Source organism: Rhinoraja longicauda, chromosome 7, assembly GCF_053455715.1.
Source record: "Rhinoraja longicauda isolate Sanriku21f chromosome 7, sRhiLon1.1, whole genome shotgun sequence".
In the NCBI taxonomy this organism is placed as follows: domain Eukaryota; kingdom Metazoa; phylum Chordata; class Chondrichthyes; order Rajiformes; family Arhynchobatidae; genus Rhinoraja; species Rhinoraja longicauda.
This window is the reverse complement of record NC_135959.1, coordinates 58,441,127-58,463,892: the sequence shown is the minus strand read 5'-3', so window position 1 is coordinate 58,463,892 and position 22,766 is coordinate 58,441,127. Positions and strand designations below refer to the sequence as shown.

General features: G+C 42.3%; 1 protein-coding gene across 2 annotated transcripts in view; it reads right to left on the bottom strand.

Annotated features, from left to right (window-relative positions):
* tmem135 (transmembrane protein 135) overlaps positions 1 to 22,766 on the bottom strand; it is a 302,235-nt gene that overhangs the window by 243,147 nt on the left and 36,322 nt on the right. The window lies entirely within an intron of this gene.

Genomic DNA, 22,766 nt, shown 5'->3' with positions numbered 1-22,766 from the left:
AAAGTTGTAGCTGCCTTCCCGATCCTCTTGTCAATCTTTGTGTCCAAGGAGAGGTTGTCGGTGATAGTGGAGCCGAGGTACATGAACTGATGGACGGCATCGAGTTCGTAGTCGTCAATGGTGATGACAGGCGGTGCCTCTGTAACCTGTCCCAGGACGTTCGTCTTCTTCAGGCTGATGATCAGCCCAAAGTCCTTGCAAGCCCAATAGAAGCGGTCCATCAGTGACTCCTGTCAGGGACTGTGATTCCTTTTTTTTAAACAAAGGTTCCAATTTATTTTAAGCTTATTCAATAAATTGAATTATCTTGTATTTTAATTCATGCAAACCCCTATTGCAAGCATGAATACAAGCAATCTTACTACAATAAATGTTTTGAACATATCTACTGAAAAATTCTGTAGGATGTCAACAGCAATAGAAAGAGCACCTCTGAAATACGGAGATTCATTGCTGGGGCTAAAAATGCAGCGTTTACAGCCAGGTGGCTTAAAATCAGCAAGGAAAGACCGTCAATGACCATACAAATTCAATTACTGAAGACTTTTAATGAAACTGTGAAATAAAAAAGTGCTCAAATTATACATCAATCGGGATATTCAGGACATGTACATGTATACGGTCCAGGTGTGTATCCTTCAGAAAAGCAGAAGCTAAATTAGACATAGAGGAAAATAAATACGTGGTGATAAAGGATCAATGAAATTATGCTACGGATTATCTCAAAGTACCAAAATATTACAGAAACAAAAAAGTGCACAAAAAGCGAAGAAAATTAGAGTTAAAAATAGAAAAGAGATATAGAAAATACCTAGGGATCAAGTAGTAAATTCAAATCTTGTAAGTTAGGATACATTTATGTTTAGTGATCTTACAGAAATCAATATCCAAAGCAGTGGCCTGGAGAAATTGAACACATCAGTGCTATAGGTTGCACTGAGATTAACTTAAACAGATTGACAAATAAAATGACTGCAGACAGCAGCTGAGGTGAACATGCATATAGAATATTAGGCAAAACATTCACCTAGTTTGCATTGCTTCTTCCAAACCGATGGTGCATTACACTTTTTGTTTAGGAAGGGCAAGCTTGACAATTCAAATCACTTCAGAAGGCCACTCATGCAGAATACTTTAATTGCATTAGATATTTTTAGTCATGTTCTTGAATGCACCAACGCTGGAATTTATTAACAGACTAACTTCAGTTCAAACAACACCTAAGTTTCATTTGCTACCAAAAAAGCCACTAATAATATTTACATATTGAAAATCACCCGATGTGATTTTATGCTTTTGACAACACAAGTTGCTTGCAATCATTTCTTTAGCTTTTATCAGTCCAGGAGATTTAATACCAACATGGGATTATAACCAAAAACTAACTCAATGTTAATTGTTCTGTAAATTAAATTAAGTTTTAATTATTAAAACAAAACAAATTTTGTTCCACTCTTTTAATTACTACAATGCAATTTGTATTGCTTATTGACCACTCAACACAGTCCCACAAAAACACTCCTAATAATCAGTTCCAAATGAGCTACATGCTAATTTTCAGAATTTCATGTTTGCATGGTAGACTGCAAATATAATTCAACAGGAAAACATATCCCACGCAATGCACAATATTCTCCAACCACATGCAAACTGTCAGCAGCATCAGCACCCGGCGCCACAACAGTGCAACATATTGCACATACTTAAGTTAGGTTAAGGGCACATTGCAATTGTCCAAGTTTAGGAATGTGGGGAGAGAGGATTAATTTGTCAATCTTAATTTCCCTTTGATTTGCTCTCCTTACATTTGAAACCTTTGAAATGGTAGTTCCTCTGCTAAGACAGGTGGGTTAAAACATTCTCCCAACTTCTACTCTTTTGAATAGCACACTGATTAGACGTACATTCTTTGCGGTGACAATGAGCTAGATCTCCACACATGAAAGATACCAAAGTAAATGGTGCTGAACTGTCTTTGTTTCCAACCACCATTGAAAAATGCAGCATTGTAAACTGGTGGTAACATATAAATAAAAGCTGAAAATGATCAAACAGGCAGTGAAACGCAGTTAATATCTCGATCAATGAAAGTACTCATAAGTACCAGCTCTATGAAACATTACTATGTTTGTCTCCACAGATGCTGGCCGGCCCATGGAGTATTTCCAGCAGTTCCTACTTTTATTTCAAAGGTTGTTTAATTTTTAGATATGCTGCATATTGATGTGGCAGGGGATTGTTAAATTACGCAGAATAAAAGTCAAATGTTAGCTGTTTAGCTTGAAGTGCTAAGGTGTTTGGTGTCCAAGCCACCTTGGCCAAGTCACCTTGTAGGATATTTTGTCTGGATTTAGAGAGGCTCAGAAGCAAGCTGGATAGAAAGATGGAGTGCTGAAAATCTGCGAGATGTTGTGCATGCAGCATATGGCAGCAAAGGAGTTCCTTCTTCCCTGTGGCTAACAAACTGTACAACTCTTCTCCCTTCTGTCGTGGGGTAGATTGAGACTGTAACTAGGAAAATAGACAGGGGAGAGCCGGTGGATGTAGCGTACCTTGACTTTCAGAAAGCCTTCGACAAGGTCCGACATAAGAGATTGGTGGGCAAAATTAGAGCACATGGTATTGGGGGTAGGGTACTGACATGGATAGAAAATTGGTTGGCAGACAGAAAGCAAAGAGTGGGGATAAATGGGTCCCTTTCAGAATGGCAGGCAGTGACTTGTGGGGTACCGCAAGGCTCGGTGCTGGGACCACAGCTATTTACAATATACATTAATTACTTGGATGGAGGGATTAAAAGTAACATTAGCAAATTTGCAGATGACACACAGCTGGGTGGCAGTGTGAACTGTGAGGAAGATGCTATGAGGTTGCAGAGTGACTTGAACAGGTTGTGTGAGTGGGCGGATGCATGGCAGATGCAGTTTAATGTGGATAAGTGTGAGGTTATCCACTTTGGTGGTAAGAATAGGAAGGTAGATTATTATCTAAATGGTGTCAAGTTAGGAAAAGGGGACGTACAACGAGATCTGGGTGACCTAGTGCATCAGTCACTGAAAGGAAGCATGCAGGTACAGCAGGCAGTGAAGAAAGCCATTGGAATGTTGGCCTTCATAACAAAAGGAGTTGAGTATAGGAGCAAAGGGGTCCTTCTGCAGTTGTACAGGGCCCTGGTGAGACCGCACCTGGAGTACTGTGTGCAGTTTTGGTCTCCAAATTTGAGGAAGGAAGCTTAAGGATAAGGGGGAAGTCTTTTAGGACCGAGATGCGAAAACATTTCTTCACACAGAGAGTGGTGAGTCTGTGGAATTCTCTGCCTCAGAAGGTAGTTGAGGCCAGTTCATTGGCTATATTTAAGAGGGAGTTAGATGTGGCCCTTTTTGCTAAAGGGATCAGGGGGTATGGAGAGAAGGCAGGTACAGGCTACTGAGCTGAATGATCAGCCATGATCATATTGAATGGCGGTGCAGGCTCGAAGGGCCGAATGGCCTACTCCTGCACCTATTTTCTATGTTTCTATGTTTCTAAGGATGTTTTTGCTATTGAGAGGGTGCAGCTTAGGTTTACTAGGTTGATTCCCTGAATGGCGGGACTGTCGTATGTTGAAAGACTGGAGCGACTAGGCTTGTATACACTGGAATTTAGAAGGATGAGAGGGGATCTTATTGAAACATATAAGATTATTAAGGGGTTGGGCACTTTAGAGGCTGGAAACATGTTCCCAATGTTGGGGGAGTCCAGAACCAGGGGCCACAGTTTAAGAATAAGGGGTAGGCCATTTAGAATGGAGATGAGGGAAAACTTTTTCAGTCAGAGAGTTGTAAATCTGCGGAATTCTCTGCCTCAGAAGGCGGTGGAGGCCAATTCTCTGAGTGCTTTCAAGAGAGAGCTAGACAGAGCTCTTAAGGATAGCGGAGTCAGTAGGTATGGGGAGAAGGCAGGAACGGGGTACTGATTGGGAATAATCAGCCATAATCACATTGAATGGTGGTGCTGGCTCAAAGGGTCGAATGGCCTACTCCTGCACCTATTGTCTATTGTCAATTGTCTAAGACTGACACCTCCCCCCCCCCACCCCCAATCTTTGCACATCCCCAATCCTTTCTACTCGTCACTTTAATTTCATGTTTCATGTATTTTGTGTTTTATGACTGTTGGCAGAGCAATTTCCCTCCTAGGATAAATAAAATTCGATCACATAGCCCCTCACATAGCATTCGATGCCATGGACAGAATATTGAGGAAATTAATATGGAGCGGTTATATTTACAGTTCTAAAAATGAATAAAAGGCTGTTAGATCTGCACAGCTTCACAGTGGGAAGGCGCAGGTAAATAAAGTAAGCAAATTGGGAAAGTGAAATTGATTGTTATAAGAGTGGAGAAGGCATCAATTTGGTGTTGGAGTCAGGATACACATAGATAGAGGGCACCAGCCTGGTGAAAATGGAAACTGGTGGGAAAAATAGCTGAAGGAGGATAGATTGTCATGAGAGGATTAAGAGGGCTTTAAGGAATTAACGATAAACGGATTATCTGACAGCCCTGTTGAGTAATGGAGAAGGAAGGGAATTCTAGCTGAAAAAATAATAATTTCAGGTGTGGAAGGCAGAGTCATCAACACAAATGCAGTGGTGTTAAGCGTGTAGCAGTGTGTAGCACAAAGGGAGTTTTACAGTAACCGTGGGGGGATGAAAAATACACCAAGTAGTTTGGGGATCTATTGAACCCATTATTGATCACAGTGGGAAGCTCATCACAGAAGATAGGTTTATAGGAAAAGGAAAGATGGAGTAGAGCTGGATCAAGCGATTAACGGAAACTGAAAAGCATAATTAAGCTATCAGTATCAGTAAAGAGAACTCGCAATACTCAATCGATAGCACAGAAGATCTGGAAACAAACAGGAGCAAGGAATGTTCAACTCATTCAACAAAACATCAGACCTATCAGGACAAAAATAATTAAAAAGATGGAAAGGGCTAACACTATTATTACAGGAGGTAAAGCTAAAATCAGGCCCAGCCATAACACAGCCTCGGTGGAACTTGTACAAACATATTCCGGCTTTAAAAAGTGAAGTGAAAAATTATATTTTTCCCTTTGAGTATTTCGCACTGCTGCCACCCACTAATTGTCCAGACACACTAATCAGCCACCTAAATGTTATCAAATAATTTTTTGTAATATTTATCTTTAAAATAGTTAACCAGACAACTGTCTAAACACAGTTCAACAAACTTTCCCTCTCAGTATCTGCTATTGAAATTAAAAAGCAGCTTACATTACTATTTCACTATCCCCATTAGTTGTATCTTTCACTTGGACCACTTAGAAAAAGGTAACAAAATCAGTGCGAAGTGACAAGAATCAAACTCTGTTAAAGTTCAAGCTAACATGTACCTTTTGTCTTTCAACAGTTTCAGAAGGAATTGGGGAACGAATGAATGTGCTAAAGGGCCTGTTTCTCCAAATCTATGAATCATTATAAAACCAAATCCAATTTGAAAGGCCCAACTAGTACCATGAGAAAAGATCATCTACTTCTGGTGACTACTGGATAAATGTTGTCCAGCACACTCAGATAACTTTGTTGTTTCCTTCAACTAGTACCCAATGGTTTCTTTTTTTAATTCCCAGCTGTGCAGATAGTGAATATTCTGTTCAATGTGAAAAATGGTGTCAACAAAGTATTTTTTGGTACCTGATTGAAGCTTATCATGCTTAGCTGCTTGATAAATGTTGTCCTCAGAATCTTGCGATATAGGACAATAGTGTCACTGAGTTATGTATTTCATGTCCAGATTAGATTCACTTTAAATTTCAACAACAACTTTCATACCCAGTCCAAAAAAATTACGACTTGCACCAAACCACAAAACAGTTACAAGTTATTTTACAATTTAAAAGAAAATAATTAAAATAATAAAGTTGCCAAAATTCAAATGATTCTTGAATTGATATAAATTTTAATGAGAGCACGAGAAGGATGAGAGGGACATATTGGCCGGTGTTTAATGAGAGGGACATGTTGGCAGGTGTGGGCAAGTTGGGCCGAAGGGCCTGTTTCCACGCTGTATGACTCTATGACTAGATAAACAAATCTACAAATTGAATACAATAGAGGAATTATTAAAACCTCACTCAAACTGAATAGGCTTCATTCCTTCTATAACTACAAACAAATGTATTTTTCTAATATAAGAAACAAAGTAAGTATTTTTTGGAAGCAATGGTCAGGCATGCTACTGACATTCTGAAAGCTTAAAAATATGCCTTCATGAGTACATGGTAACGTGCTCAAATATCACTAAGTTATAACCCAACATTAAGAAATCATGGTTTGTAAAACCTTGCATGATCAGCACTTCCCAATAACAAAAAATAAATAATAAATAATAAATAATAAAAAGGGCGGCACGGTAGCGCAGCGGTAGAGTTGCTGCTTTACAGCGAATGCAGCGCCGGAGACTCAGGTTCGATCCTGACTACGGGTGCTGCACTGTAAGGAGTTTGTACGTTCTCCCCGTGACCTGCGTGGGTTTTCTCCGAGATCTTCAGTTTCCTCCCACACTCCAAAGACGTACAGGTATGTAGGTTAATTGGCTGGGTAAATGTAAAAATTGTCCCTAGTGGGTGTAGGATAGTGTTAATGTACGGGGATCGCTGGGCGGCGCGGACTTGGTGGGCCGAAGGGCCTGTTTCCGGCTGTATATATATATGATATGATATATATGAAATACATTTGGGCATCCAATTTGTTTACATCAATAAAGACAATTTTTTTTTTTAAGTGAACTATTATTAAGGAAACTCCATTTTGGCAACATTAATAATTTTACAAATTAAAGTACAATCATTCATACATAATGTTTTCCATAACATAATCTCCTCTAAGGATTGTTGTGCTCAAAATGAAACACAATTTCACTCAAACTGTGATTTCTTCTTTCCATAAAACTGTGACATAAAATCTTTCCCACACATCTGGACTGTAATCTAATTACAGAACTAAAGACCTAAATTCATAAAGCTCCTAACATTCCAAAGCCCTGTAACCAGACTATTTTGATCAATTACCAACTGATATTATTTTTTGCAGCTAAAATAACATTGCTCCTTGTAGTCTTTTGGAGTATAGAGATTTGATTAGAGGCTACGTCCCATCATTTAGTTTCAGTTATGGTTCTGGACTAATATGTCAGGCAGTTATCTGCCCTTGGACCATTTTAATCTATAATAAAAACAAAATCCACTAACCTTTTCAATTTAAACAATTAAAATAAAAAGGCAAGTTAAATTTCAGAAAAATCCAAGTTGTGTGCATCAAATTTCTTGAAATGGCAGTTTTCAAATTTCCCTTGAACTTATTTCTAGCTTCCCAGAATATGTTCTAAAAGAACCATTCAATAAATATTGGTGCCGGAGCCAAGAGGTGCTTTGGATCCTCTACCCAAGAAGAGAACACCTAATCCCAATGTAGAATCCAAGCTGTGTGATAGGGTAGCAAAAACCGGAAGACAATGGGGAAAATCATATCGGCCATTATCATGGCAGGGAATCACTGATATTTGATTGTTCTCACGCATTTGTCCAGGAACTAGTGAACTGATTTCAAGTCCAAAACTTACCAAGGTGATTGAACTCCACATACTGACCAACCAAATGCCACTGGTATTAGCCAGTATTATGCTAACAAATCTATCCCTCCAATCTTATGCCAGTCACATTTGTCATACGATCAGAACCCAATGATTATCTAGCCACAAGCAGGTTCTGGAGAACATGAGAGTAACTGGATGCAACACCTGTCCCTTTACCTCCCCCCTCAACTCCATCCAAGGACCCAAACAGTCTTTCCAGGTGAGACAGAGGTTCACCTGCACCTCCTCCAACCTCATCCATTGGATCCGCTGCTCTAGATGTCAACTTCGTTACATCGGTGAAACCAAACGCACGCTCGGCGATCGTTTCGCTCAACACCTTCGCTCAGTCCGCCTTAACCAACCTGATCTCCCGGTGGCTGAGCACTTCAACTCCCCCTCCCATTCCCTGTCGGACCTTTCTGTCATGGACCTCCTCCAGTGCCATAGTGAGGCCCACCAGAAATTGGAGGAACAGCACCTCATATTTCGCTTGGGCAGCTTTCAGCCCAGCGGTATGAACATTGACTTCTCCAACTTTAGATAGTTCCTCTGTCCTTCTCTTCCCCTCCCCTTCCCAGTTCTCCCACTATCTTCCTGTCTCCACCTATATCCTTCCTTTGTCCCGCCCCCCTAACATCAGTCTGAAGAAGGGTCTCGACCCGAAACGTCACCCATTCCTTCACTCCCGAGATGCTGCCTGACCTGCTGAGTTACTCCGTGAATTTGTGAATAAATACCTTCGATTTGTACCACCTTCTGCAGTTATTTTCTTACACATGAGAGTAACTAATTTTATTCATTTGTTCAAGAAGGGAAGCAGGGAAAGTCCAGAGAGTTACTGGCCAGTGAGCATCATGTCAATTGTAGGAAGCTATTGGAGTGAATTCTTCAGAATTGGATTTATTCCCATTTGGAAGATAATGGGTTAATGAGGGATTGTTAGCATGGCTTTGTACATGACATGTTGTGCCTTATTAACTTAATCAAGTTTTTCGAGGAGGTGGCGAAGGTGATCGATGATAGTAGGCTGGTGGATGCTGTCTATGTGGAATTTAGTACGGCATTTATAAAATCTCCCAAGATGAATTGACCCAGAAGATTAAAATGCGCAAGATTAACAGTGCCATGGTTGTGTGGATTCAGAACTAACTTACTGATAGTAGAGGGTTGTAGTGAAGGACATCATTCAGGCTGGAGGTCTGTGACCAGTGCAGTTCTGCAGAGATCTATGCTGAACCTCTGTGTTTGTGAAATATATAAATGACTTGGAGGGAAATGTAGATGGGTTGGTTAGTAATTTTGCAGATGATGCCATGACTGATGGAGTCAGGGACTGTGAGGAAGGCTGTCAAAGTATTTAGTAGGATACAGATCAGCTACAGTATGGAGTTTAATCCAAGCAAGTCAGGGGTGCTGCATTTTGGGAGGTGGAATGCAAGGTGAAAATATACAATTAATGGCAAACCCTGAATGGCATTGATGTATAGAGGGATCCAAATCCACAACTCCCCAAAAGTGGCACCTAAAAGTGGTGACACACATAGAAAGAATGGTAGATAGGCAGATGATATGCTTGATTTCATTGCTCAGGGGACTGAGTGCAAGGGTTAGGAAGTCATGATACAACTTTATAGGACTTTGATTAAGCCTCATTTGGAGCATTGCGCACAGCTCTGTTCACCCCAATGCAGGAAGGATGTGGACGTTTTTGAAAGGGTGCAGAAGAGGTTTACCAAAATGATGCCTGGAGTTGGGGATATTGGCTGCAAAGTGAGGTTGACAGACTTCGATTGTTTTCTCTAGAATGGTGGAGGTTGAGGGGAAGAAGTATATAAAATGATGAGAGGAATAGATGGAGTAAAACTTTTTTTGGAGTAAAAGGTCAGAACCTTTTTTCCGGGATAGAAATATCAAATACTAGAAGGCATAGCTTTAAGGTGAGAGGAGTAAATTTTAAAGAAGATGTGCGAGGCAATTTTTATTTGTAAAAATCTGAAGAAGGATCTTGACCTGAAACATCACCCATTCCTTCTTTCCAGCGATGCTGCCTGTCCCGCTGAGTCACTCCAGCATTTCGTGTCTACCTTTTATTTATAAACGGAAGTTTGTGATTAACCAGGGGTGATGGTGCTGCCAGGGGTGGTGGTGGAAGCAGATACGTTGGTGGCATTTAAGAGACGTTTAGATAGGCATGAAGATGCAGGGAATGGAGGGATATGGATTATGTGCAGGCAGATAAAAGTTGGTCTTAGCATCATGTTTGGCACACACTCTAGCACACACTCTAGACCGAAGGGCCTGCCCTCTGCTGTATTGTTCGATGGTCATTTAATTCTTGGCCTAGAGAATTGAAAAGGCAAATGTCTTTTTTCCTATCTATTTTACTCGAATGTCTATTAATTTGTACATATTTTAATGTTTTTTTTAATTTTCACACATTTAAAATCATTTTGTCATTTTTACTTTTAAAAGGTTGCTTTGATATTCAGAAACATTTCAAAAGAGCATAAACAAATCCACTACAGACCTTGACAAAATGAGACTCCAAGCTTCATCTTCTGATAGATCAAACCAAGGCCATGGACCTCAAGACAACAAACTTACTCATGCAGAGGCTTCACTACACTTCACTGCCTAACTCCCAGTGAGGAGTTACCAAGGTCAGCCCCTTGCATTCTATGCACATGAGCACAAGCGACTGGGGACCGCGAGCGATGATTTCAAACAAGAGCCATATTCTGTGCCAAATCCGTTACACCAGCGGTCTCCAAACTGCGGCCCGTGGGCCACATCCGGCCAGCCACGAGATTTTATCCGGCCCGCAGCAAGCACGTTCCGTGTTGCGGGTTCTGTGGCAGCGTGGGAACTTTTCTTTTAAGCGGCCTATATGAATGGTGGTTTATTGTCACACGTGCACGGCACAGTGGAATTATTTTAGCGCAGATCACATGTGCACGAGTCACCACCATATTTTGGCGTTGTCTTCAAAAAGTCCAAAGTCGGGTCCGCACGCTGGATGTACGGGAGCGGCTCCCGATCCGGGCGAGCCCCAGGCTGCTGCAGGGCCTCCTTCGTCGTCCTCGACTGGCTCGGCCCGTCGATCGACGTCCGCCTCGGTGTCCTGGGGGAAACGCCTTCTGCAGCTGACCTTGCAGACGCTGGAGCATTACCCCTCTCCTACTGGCCCACTCATCGTGTCTGTCGTCGCCAGCGGCTCCCTCCTCCTTGGTTCTCCAGTCTTCGGGGCCAATCTCAGCAGTTTCCGAACTTACAGCTGCCGACTTAATAATCATTTTAAATTTTAATGATTTCTTAGCAGATTGCCCACCCGTGAGTCACTGCGACGGTGACACACATATCGTCACTCCGCCATTACATGATATGATATTTCTATACTGTCTGCATGCCCACTGGTGGTCACTGTATTTCTTCTGTTTTATAAATAATTGTATACCTTCGGTATATATATATTCCAATATTTCAAGCTCTTTTTAAAAATCGAATATTATTTATTTGTTGCCATATAAACCTCATTAAATTCATAAAATTAACATTTCTTTATTTTTTCCTATGGCCCGCAAAAATGTACCAAATATATAATGTGGCCCTCATGCTGAAAAGTTTGGAGGCCCCTGCTTTACACCATGAAATCCAATGATACAGCTCAAAACAATATACATATATCAGTGTCAGTTAACAAGCAGAGCACAAGTGGCCCCGGTTTAGCTCTGTGCAAGACTTTCTTAAAGGCATAATTAGCTACATGCTTAGACTAATAGCACCATAATAACAAACCTGTGATATCTGCCATTTAATCTCCAGCCAGTTGATTTCCTGCAGATGGCAGGTCCCCACCAGTGGAGTCACTGACGTATAAAATTCATGTCTCAGCAATGACAACAAAAACACTAAAAGCTACACGCTAGTCAACTTTGATTACTAAATTAAAAGCATCTTGTAGGTTTATTACGTTAAAAAATACATCAAAATATAGATAATTATTTAATGTTGAAATTGAGCATCTTTTCTTTGAAATTCAAGTGGTTCAAAATCACGTTAAAATACTTGGCCCTTGAAGTTGTACAATTCACTTGAAGAAAAGGACGTCCATTTTATACTGGAAGGAATATTACCAAACCAGTATAAAACATAATTTTATGGCCTGCACAATATCTCAAACACCCTTGCTGTAGCTTACCAATATTCAGAAAATACTCCAAGCGAGCCTGAGAAGTACCCAGAATTTGTTTTAACTATTTTTTCAGAATGACTGTTTGGCATTATGGACAATGTTTTCCTGCAAAACATTACAATTAAGATATAGCAGTTCAGGAGGAATTTGGCATTTATATTTGTTTATTGTCTCCTTTTCCCCAACTTTGAGCGTTAACCATGTTTTTTGTTCATCTCAGTTAAATAACACTCAAGTGCAAAATGACTTTCCTTCTCTCCCTACGTGTTCTGCCAAGACTGAGTACGTGTAATAATTCTGTAAAAATTTGCATTGAATCCAAATATATGTAATTTCTCAAACATCATAACTTACTTTGACAGCCTACAAAAAAACATTTGTTTATGCAGAATAACTATTCTGCAAGTTAGTTTTGAAGTTGCATGCCATGATTTTACAGTGTACATCAGACAGTGTATAACCTTACACCTACATATTCTGTAAACATACACTAAACTCATGCTTTTATTTAGTTAAGTACTAGTTTGGCTGCAAACAGATCCTTTTCCAGGACATTTGTCATTATATAGCTCGTTCAATTCTATTACATTTTAAAACATTTACAGTTAACTATTTCATTCATTGAAATTAAAGATGCAATTCCACATAACTTCAAGTTTCTCAACAATGCATGGAAACTGCTGAAGTTGCACTGTTAGTAGTTGATCACTCAAGATCAATTTCCTAACCAAAAATGTAGTCATATTTTCTGGAGTAAGAATAGAAAGGCAGATTATTATCTGAATGGTGTCAAGTTAGGAGGAGGGGGAGTTCAACGAGATCTGGGTGTCCTAGTGCATCAGTCAATGAAAGGAAGCATGCAGGTACAGCAGGCAGTGAAGAAAGCCAATGGAATGTTGGCCTTCGTAACAAGAGGAGTTGAGTATAGGAGCAAAGAGGTCCTTCTACAGTTGTACCGGGCCCTGGTGAGACCGCACCTGGAGTACTGTGTGCAGTTTTGGTCTCCAAATTTGAGGAAGGATATTCTTGCTATGGAGGGCGTGCAGCGTAGGTTCACTAGGTTAATTCCCGGAATGGCGGGACCGTCGTATGTTGAAAGGCTGGAGCGATTGGGCTTGTATACACTGGAATTTAGAAGGATGAGGGGGGATCTTATTGAAACATATAAGATAATTAGGGGATTGGACACATTAGAGGCAGATAACATGTTCCCAATGTTGGGGGAGTCCAGAACAAGGGGCCACAGTTTAAGAATAAGGGGTAGGCCATTTAGAACGGAGATGAGGAAGAACTTTTTCAGTCAGAGGGTGGTGAAGGTGTGGAATTCTCTGCCTCAGAAGGCAGTGGAGGCCAGTTCGTTGGATGCTTTCAAGAGAGAGCTGGATAGAGCTCTTAAGGATAGCGGAGTGAGGGGGTATGGGGAGAAGGCAGGAACGGGGTACTGATTGAGAGTGATCAGCCATGATCGCATTGAATGGCGGTGCTGGCTCGAAGGGCTGAATGGCCTACTCCTGCACCTATTGTCTATTGTCTATATCGAATCATTGACTGTAACATTCAATATAACTCTTTTGAAATTAATACAACTAACATTTGATTTATGTATTTAAACCAATCAGTTATACTTTTAACTGCAATGTCCAGATATATTTCTGATTTTTGCCAAAAAAAGGTATTTGAACTATTTCAAAACTTTTTTTTCCTCAAGTTGGTGATGTGGGAATGGTCTGTTCAATTACCTTACATCCTCACCAAACTGAAACAATAAGCAATAACCTTGTCCACGCTCCATCCCATTAACTATGTCAGACGCTCTCACCAGCAAAACATCTTCCACATGGAAATACTGCGTGCAAAAGTTTACTGGTGAGGTTCAGTGCTTGATTTTGGCCAAAGTCCAATCATCATTCATTTTTTTCAACATGGCAAACCCTTGATGAGTGCTTTTTACATGGAATCCTAGTCAAAGATTTCTCACTTCGCTGCATTCTGGACAAACACAGCTTATTCTGTCACGTACAGCAGAACAAAAAGGTCCATAACTACACCACATGCATTTGCCATCTATCATCAGCCGTGGCTTAGGCCTCAGCTAAAGTTTAGAAAATGTATTGAAACTGTAGAGTACTATACTGGTCATTATCTTTAAAACACAGATTATCACTGCCATTATGTCCATTAGTTAGCAGTTAATGATTGCAAATAGAGGTAAACCAAGAGGCTCATTAACTTCTGGTCAAAGGCCACATTTCTAAACAGTAACATATCTGAAGGCCACTCTTTCAAATCTTCATATAAACATACTGGTTCAATTATTACATTGTATGCTGGCATAAATCCAAAAGCATCAAATTATAAGCATTTTTAATTTAATACTTAAGTAAGTTTCACTATTTGTCCAAACGTCAGCATTTGTTTCCAACGGCATAGTACAGAGGTTTTTTAAGGTTTACAGTATTCCAGACTATATGTTGTGCAAGGAATGTTTTGTGTTTAATCTGACCATTACCTTTACCTATCCTAACCGACTTTCTTCCCTTACTATTTTTTATGTTGGGTTCAATCCTGTGAACAAACAATCTACAGGTCCTCTGTTTAAGACAGGGCAAGGTTTCATTCCTGAGAACCGTCCGTAACACAAACAGTTCACAAGTCAAAAATGCAGCTGCAAACAGTGTTCCCACATGGCTTGATGCCCCTCAGCAGCCAGTAATTCCATCCTGTGTTGGAAGGAACTGCAGATGCTGGTTTAAACCAAAGAAAGGCACAAATGCTGGAGTAACTCAACGGGACTGGCAGCATCTCTGGAGAGAAGGAATGGGCGACGCTACGGGTCGAGACCCTTCTTCAGACTGATGTCAGTGGGGGAGGGAGATAGATAGATAAGGAAGTGTGAAGGTGTGACATTTCAGGTCAATACCATTCCTTCTCTCCACAAGTCTGAAGAAGGGTCTTGCACTGAAACGTCACCCATTCTTTCCAGAGATGCTGCCTGTCCCATTGAGTTAGTTACTCCAGCATTTTGTGTCTATCTTAGCTGTCTTTACTCTTCACTTACATGACATCCAAATTCTGTTGCATCAGAGAACAATGCTAGATTCTCCACTCAAGGAAAGGAAACAGAAAACAAGCCAACAACTAACTGTTTCAAAACTTTTTACTTCGTCTACTCCCTCTTCAAGATTATCATTTAAAAGACAACACAGTTCAAGCAGTCAAGGGGGGAATGGCTTTTCCCCCCTTCATCTCTTACACCTACACCACTACAAACATGAAAATACACCCTGGCATTCCAACATTTTTTATAGTTGTATTGGAATACCTAGCAGGTTAACTTTAGCATCTTTCCTTCCATTACACTTTCACACACTCTACATGCTGTGATTTAAACAAGGAAATACCTGAAATAGACAAATTAAGCTGAACGTACATTGTACTTGGTAGGACTCCACATTATCACGTGGCCATTCGTGTTTTGTCCTAAAAGAACATTTTAATGTATTTATCAGCATGTTTGCATATGTGATGGAATAACAGGATGGTGCCAAAAACATCGACATTTCATGTTCATAAGTGCTAGGAGCAGAATTAGGCCATTCGGCCCATCAAGTCTACTTCGCCATTCAATCATGGCTGATCTATTCGATTCTCCTGCCTCCTCCCCATGATACCCTCACTGTGAATGATTACACCAATGAACATGGCCTAAGGCACACTACTGCAGGGAACATTTAGCACACTACGAGTATGAGGGAAAAGAGCTTTAGGCATAACTGAATATGGAACTACATGTGGAAGAGGCAAGGAGCTGAATAACCTGTGTTCTTGATGGTTTACTGTGTTTATAAACATTCAATGTAATGGATAGTTCTCTGTCATGCTCTTCCAAAGGCTAGCAAACTGTATTAGACACAAAATGCTGGAGTAACTCAGCGGGGCAGGCAGCTTCTCTGGAGAGAAGGAATGGGTGATGTTTCGGGTCAAGACCCTTCTTCAGACGGTCTGCAGCAAACTGTATTCTTGGAAGTTCGATATACAATGTGCCCAACAAATAGTTAGTACGTCCACATGTGGCTGATTGATTAACTAAAGGGCCTGTCCCACTTAGGCGATTTTAAGGCGACTGCCGGCGACTAGGCTGTCGCCGAATGTTCGCCGGGGTGTCACGGGCATGATCGTGAGGAGTCTTCAATGAATCGTAGCAGATCTCGGCGCGTCGAGGAAAGAATTTCCAGATAGAGATTTCTCAGCGACAGCTGGCTTGTCGCCAGGTATCGTAGCTTATTGCGGGCGCTGTCGCTTGCTGTCCCCAGGTTTACTAGGTTGTCGCAGATGCATTTAGAAGCACGTAATATTAAATTAAGAAAAGGCATTTGAAGATACCAGAAGATAGTTTTGTTTAACCAATTTATTTACCGTCAGGACATTTGACAGATAGATTGGAGGCCACAGTTTGACGGTCAGGTAAGCATGGGAATTTTGCGATGTTTCCAAAGACGGTGTAATCTCTTAGCCAGGTGCTAGTTTCACAAAAAAAGTAACTTGTATCGACCTGACTCGGCATTGTGGTGGTCATTGTCGTAGAGTAAAAGAAAATTTTGGCGATCTGCTATGACTTTGACAGTCGCCGGCAGTCGCCTAAAAAATCGCCTATGTGGGACAACCCTTTAAGGAGCTTTTCTTACACTATGCCCATTATGTAGAATTCTGTATTGAAGCAAGAGACAAATGTAACATTATGGTTGAGAAAGAATTTTGGGCTACAGTGTAGCCCAAGTATTGCCTAATATGACCTTCCCATGACTTGCCAATAAATTCAACATGATTTCAAGGTTCAAAATAATAATCGAGATTAAACTTGGAACTGCTTTCATTTGAAATATTTCAAAGTGAACATCATGCGGTTACTTTTAAAAATAAACTCTGAACAAGCCTTAAACTAGGTCATCCGATTGAATTTATACGTGGATTAACAGAGGGAGGGGGAAATCATAACCCGAAGTATAATTGCAACATGTTTACAATAGCAACATTCTTGGAAGTAAAGAGAAACATTCCAGAGAGTAATTTCATTGTTCCTATCAGCACATATTTACTTAACTGTCATGGATTTGGATGCAATACAATACTTTCAAAGCCAATCAGGTCACTAAAATCTACTAAATTATTGTATAGCACGTGAACGAAAACAAAAGCTCGCTTCAAGAATGGAAGAAACATTCATATTGTCTCACACACAAACTGTATTCAACTTGGTAAAGAAAAGCTACAAATATTTCTTCAGCTGCTTCCTCACAATGATGAGTTTTTCCCTCTGTTAACAAAGAATAAACAAATTTTAAAATGCTGTGTCTGGTTTGCAATTCGTCCTTCTTAACATGGGCCTATTTATCATTTATTCTATCTTCCTCAACTATTCCTATTAGATACTGTAGGGGATGCTGGAATCGGAAATGAAATCAGAAAACATTGGGGATACACAACAGATCAGGCAATTGTTAAGGAAAGAGAAACAGAGGTAACGTTTCAGGAGAATTACTCTTCACAAGAACTGGAAAAATTAGAAAACAAGCACATTGTTTCACAGCAGTGAGGAGAGGGAAGAGAACAGAAGAAATATCTGATAGGATTAAGGTTATTAAAGTAATAATTAGTTTAAAAAACCTATTTGGAGAGAGAACTGCAAATAAACGAAACGAAACAGAAAGGTGCAACCTTGGAGAGGAAAACAAAAGGAGTGGTTCCCTGAACATTCAATTCAATATCAAATCTTAAGAGCTTCAACTGTACCCAAACAAAAGGTGAGATACTTTTCATGCTTAAGTTGGGCATCATTGGACTTATATTGGAGGTCAAAGTGTGATCAGAGTGAAAGGAGGGCGAACATTTTATCATAGGCAACTGAAAGCTCACGGTTGCCTCTGCAGAATGAAATTAGATATTCTGCAAAGCCAACACCTCATCTGCATTTAGTTTCCACAACATAGAAGAGACCACACTGTGAGCACCGTGCAATGCACTAAACTGAAACAAATGCAAGTGAATTGCTGCTTCATCTTGAATTTGAATCCTTGGAAGGCAGAAGGGGAAGAGGAAAAAGGTCAGATGCTGCATCTCCCAAGGTTGCATGAGAATGTTCCATGAGAAGGGTAGAAAAAGGATGAGATGCAAGGATGGACCAGGGAATCACAGAAGGAACTATCCCTCGGAATGCTGGAAGAGAGAATGGGAACTTGCGACTGGTGATGTGAACCCACTGGAGGTGGTGAAAATTGTGGAAGACGTTCTGTTGAATGTGCAGCAGATGTAAGAGAGAGCAAGTGCAGAATATATAGAAATAGAGAATGTGTGAATGAGCGCCATGTCAGCAACAGTGCTTAGGAAAAAAGGAATATGTCTCCCAGTATCCACCTCCCCTCACATCCGGAATCTTGGAATCATCTTTGATCAAACCCTCTCCTTCGACAAACACATCAAACACATCACAAAGACAGCCTTCTTCCACCTCAAAAACATTGCCCGTCTCCGTCCATGCCTCTCCTCCACAGCTGCAGAAACCCTCATCCACGCCTTCATCACCTCCCGTCTGGACTACTGCAACAGCCTCCTCTATGGCGCACCCTCAAAAATCATCAGTAAACTTCAATACATTCAAAACTCCGCTGCCCGTCTACTCACCCACACCCCGATCCGTGACCATATCACCCCCGTCCTTTACAAACTCCACTGGCTCCCCATCCCCCAGAGAATCCAGTACAAAATCCTCCTCATGACCTACAAAGCCCTCCATAACCTGGCCCCATCCTACCTGACCGACCTCCTCCACAGGCACACTCCCACCTGCACCCTCCGCTCTGCTGCTGCCAATCTCCTATCCCCCCACATCCGGACCAAACTCAGATCCTGGGGGGACAGGGCTTTCTCCATCGCTGCTCCCACCCTATGGAACTCACTACCACAAACCGTCAGAGACTCCTCCACACTCACCACATTCAAAACATCACTGAAGTCTCACCTGTTCAGTACTGCCTTCAACCACTGAAGGTCACCCCACCTTCTGTCTCCTTTCTCTGTTCGTTTACTTATTTATCTATTTATTCACTTCCCTATGTTCTCTAAATCCCTGTAAAGCGTCTTTGAGTATATGAAAAGCGCTATATAAATGTAATGTATTATTATTATTATTATTATTATTAAAGAGCTTATGTGAGAAAGGCTCATCAACACAGCTTCAAAGCCATCCATTTACTTCAACCATCACTGAAAAGTTCAAAATCAACTAATACAAGTACACTTTCCTAGACTCATCTTATTTAAATCTGGATTGTCTATTTTTTCCTTCATCAGACAACAGAGCATTAATTATATAATCATTTAAAAACATCTTTATTTTGTTTTCTGTTTTAAAATTAATAGAGAGACAGACCTCCCAACATTAGAATTTTACAAATTCAGAATTTTACATCAAAATTCATAATATGGCACATAATGCAAATTTTCAGCACAAAAAGAATGCAGGCCAAATGCAGGCCAAATGCAGGCCAAATGCGCACACGCGTTGCGCTACATTCACGTGTGAAACTACATGTACAATGTCAGGCCTATCATGAATATATTCTACTATTATAGAAAGATTATTGAACAGAAATACTTTTTACCACAAAGGGAAAATTGTTTTGTTTTGTTTTTTCTATTTTGCTTTTTCCTTACACATCCCAATTCTCTTGGTATTGAATAAAAGAACAATGGTCATAAAATGTATGACTAAGTTACGAAGAAAGAGTTTCATTTAAAAAACTGCACATACCTAATTTAATTGAAGACATACTTGTTCCAGTGGTCTTCAACAGCAAATCACAACGGTCCATGACCCCCCACCCCTCCTCCCCCACTCCACTCCGCTTCCACCCCCACTCTTCCCATCCCTTCCTCCCCCCCGACCCCCACCCACTCCCTCCACCGCCCCCTCCCCTGCACCCCACCCCCCCCCCCCCCATCCCTTCTCAACATCAACGGGCCCCGCGCTCCGCAGCGAGGCGAGGCCAGCGGCAAGGCCGGGCGAGCGGCAAGATGAGGCCGGGCCAGCTGCCAGCGGCGAGGCGAGACCGGGCCAGCGACGAGGTGAGGTGAGGTGAGGTGAGGTGAGGCTAGCGGCGAGGCGAGACCAGCGCCGAGGCTGGGCCAGCGGTGAGAGGCGAGGCAAGGCCGGGCCAGCGGTGAGAGGCGAGGCGAGGCCGGGCCAGCGGCGAGGCGAGTCCAGGCTAGCGGCGAGGCGAGACCAGCGCCGAGACTGGGCCAGCGGTGAGAGGCAAGGCGAGGCCGGGCCAGCGGCGAGAGGCGAGGTGAGGCCGGGCCAACGGCGGGGCGAGTCCAGGCTAGCGGCGAGGCGAGGATATTGGCGAGGCGAGTACAGCGGCGAGGCCCGGCCAGCGGCGAGAGACGAGGTGAGGCCGGGCGAGCGGCGGGGTGAGGTGGGTACAGCGGCGAGACGAGTACAACGGCGAGGCTGGGCCAGCAGCGGGGCAAGGCGGGGCGAGCGGCGAGGCATGTGTTTTGCGGAAAAATGTGAGGCAAAATCTGAATGGCCGAAATGAAATAAGAAAGCGGAAACTTTCCGCCAAATTCGAAAGGGTTGGGAGGTCTGGAGAGATGTTTATATGGCATTCAATAATTCTTAAATTCATGACAATCAACAAAGCTGGGCCAAGGCTTTGTCAGCTTGCAAATGTTTCCATGGGAGTTTTATGGGCCAGGCTTGTTCAGTTCATCATATCATCAAGGCCTAGTCACCTGGGCAAACAAAAAGATCAATGTTCAGGATTCAGTTAAAGAAGTTCAGGAGTGTGGATAACTTTGATGGCAAGCTGACTTCAATAAATTCTGAGCTCTTCATCACTGATTAAGGTCCAGGAGATTTTAAAGCTATTAAACTGGCAAATGTGTTAGTTGTTAATCGTTTTTAAAATTGAATTATGCATCCTCCACAGCGAGGTCACAGGTTCCCTGGCTTTATTTCGCAGTCACATACCCAAAGACATCTGACTCATTTGTTAACAGGAGCAGGGTTCCACATCTGACCAGCTTTTGGATCATCACCCCCGATCTTTCTCTTTAGACTTTAGAGATACAGCGTGAAAACAAGCCTTTCGCCCCATCGAATCTGCACCAACCCATGATCACCCGTTACACTAGCACTACCCCTACACGTTAAGGATAATTTACAATTTACAGAAGCCCATCACCTACAAACCTGTATGTCTTTGGAGTGTGCGAGGAAATCAGAGGACCCGGAGAAAACACACATGGTCGCAGGGAAAACGTACAAACTCCGAACAGACAGCACCCATAGTCAGGATCAAACCCGAGTCTTTGGCACTGTAAGGCAGCAACTTTACTGCTGCACCACCACCCCAAATAACCCATCTATTTTGCTAACAATAACCTCTTTTGATAACAAGATGGTTGTCCAATAAAACCACCATGTTCATTCAGAAGTGCAATACCTGAGGTGGCATCCACAGGAACATAATTACGATCATCCCCAAGCAGCAATTCACACCCACTCACAGACTGACTCCAGTTTGCAAAGACTGGCCCCTTCCCCCCCACCCCTCTGCAATCACCAATTTGCACATACTCACAGCCTGACTCCAGACTGGGGCCTCATCCAGTGCCCAACGATAGAAATTGCAGAGATGGAGAGGCTATTCAGGAAACAGAAAAGCCGGAAATCTCCAGGACCGGACAATGTTTCCCCCTCTACCCTCAAGCTCTGTGCCGAACAACTGGCACCGATCTACACAGACATTTTCAACCAGTCCCTGCAAACCTGCACTGTCCCTGCCTGCTTCAAGGTCTCCACTATTCCCTGTACCCAAAAAAAAAGGATCACTGGTCTTAATTACAGGCCTGTTGCACTGACCTCTGTAGTCAGGACGTGCTGTCCCAGCTGAAAAACATCACAAACTCCCTGCTGGACCCCCTGCAGTTTGCATACAGGGCCAATAGACCGGTGGATGACGCTGTCAACTTCGGCCTGCACTTCATCCTCCAGCGCCTAGACTGCAAGGGGAATTATGCCAGGATTCTGTATGTGGGTTTTAGCTCTGCATTTAACTACATTGTGACAGAGCTACTACACTCCAAACTCTCCCAGTTGACTGTGCCTCAACCCCTCTGTCAGTGGATCATCAACTTCCTGACTGACAGGAAGCAGCATATGAGGCTGGGAAAGCACATCTTGGACCCGCAGACCCTCAGCATAGGAGCACCGCAAGGCTGCGTACTCTCCCCTCTCCTTTACTCTCTCTACACCAATGACTGCACCTCCACAAACTCCTCTGTCAAGCTCCTCAAGTTTGCGGATGACACAACCCTGACTGATCCAGGATGGAGAGGAATCTGCTTACAGACAGGAAGTGACACAGCTGGCGTCCTGGTGCCATCGCAACAACCTGGAGCTCAATGCTCTTAAGACAGTGGAACTAATTGTAGACTTTCGAAGAGATCCCCCTCCCCCCACTCACCATCAACAACACCATAGTCACATCTGTGGAGTCATTTAAGTTCCTTGGAACCATCACCTCCAGGAACCTTAAATGGGGGGCCACCATCGACTCCACAGTCAAAAAGGCCCAACAGAGGATGTACTTCCTGCGGCAGCTGAGGAAACACAATCTGCCACAGGCAATGATGGTCCAATTCTATGCTGCTATCTGAGTCCGTCCTCACCTTCTCCATCATGGTCTGGTTTGGCACAGCCACCAAGCACGACGTCCGGAGGCTGCAACGGATCCTTCGCTCAGCTGATAAGGTTGTTGGCTGCAACCTTCCCCCCATTGACGAACTGTACACTGCAAGGGTCAGTAAGCGAGCGGGCAAGATCATCTCTGACCCCTCTCACCCTGGCCACAAAATCTTTGAAGCACT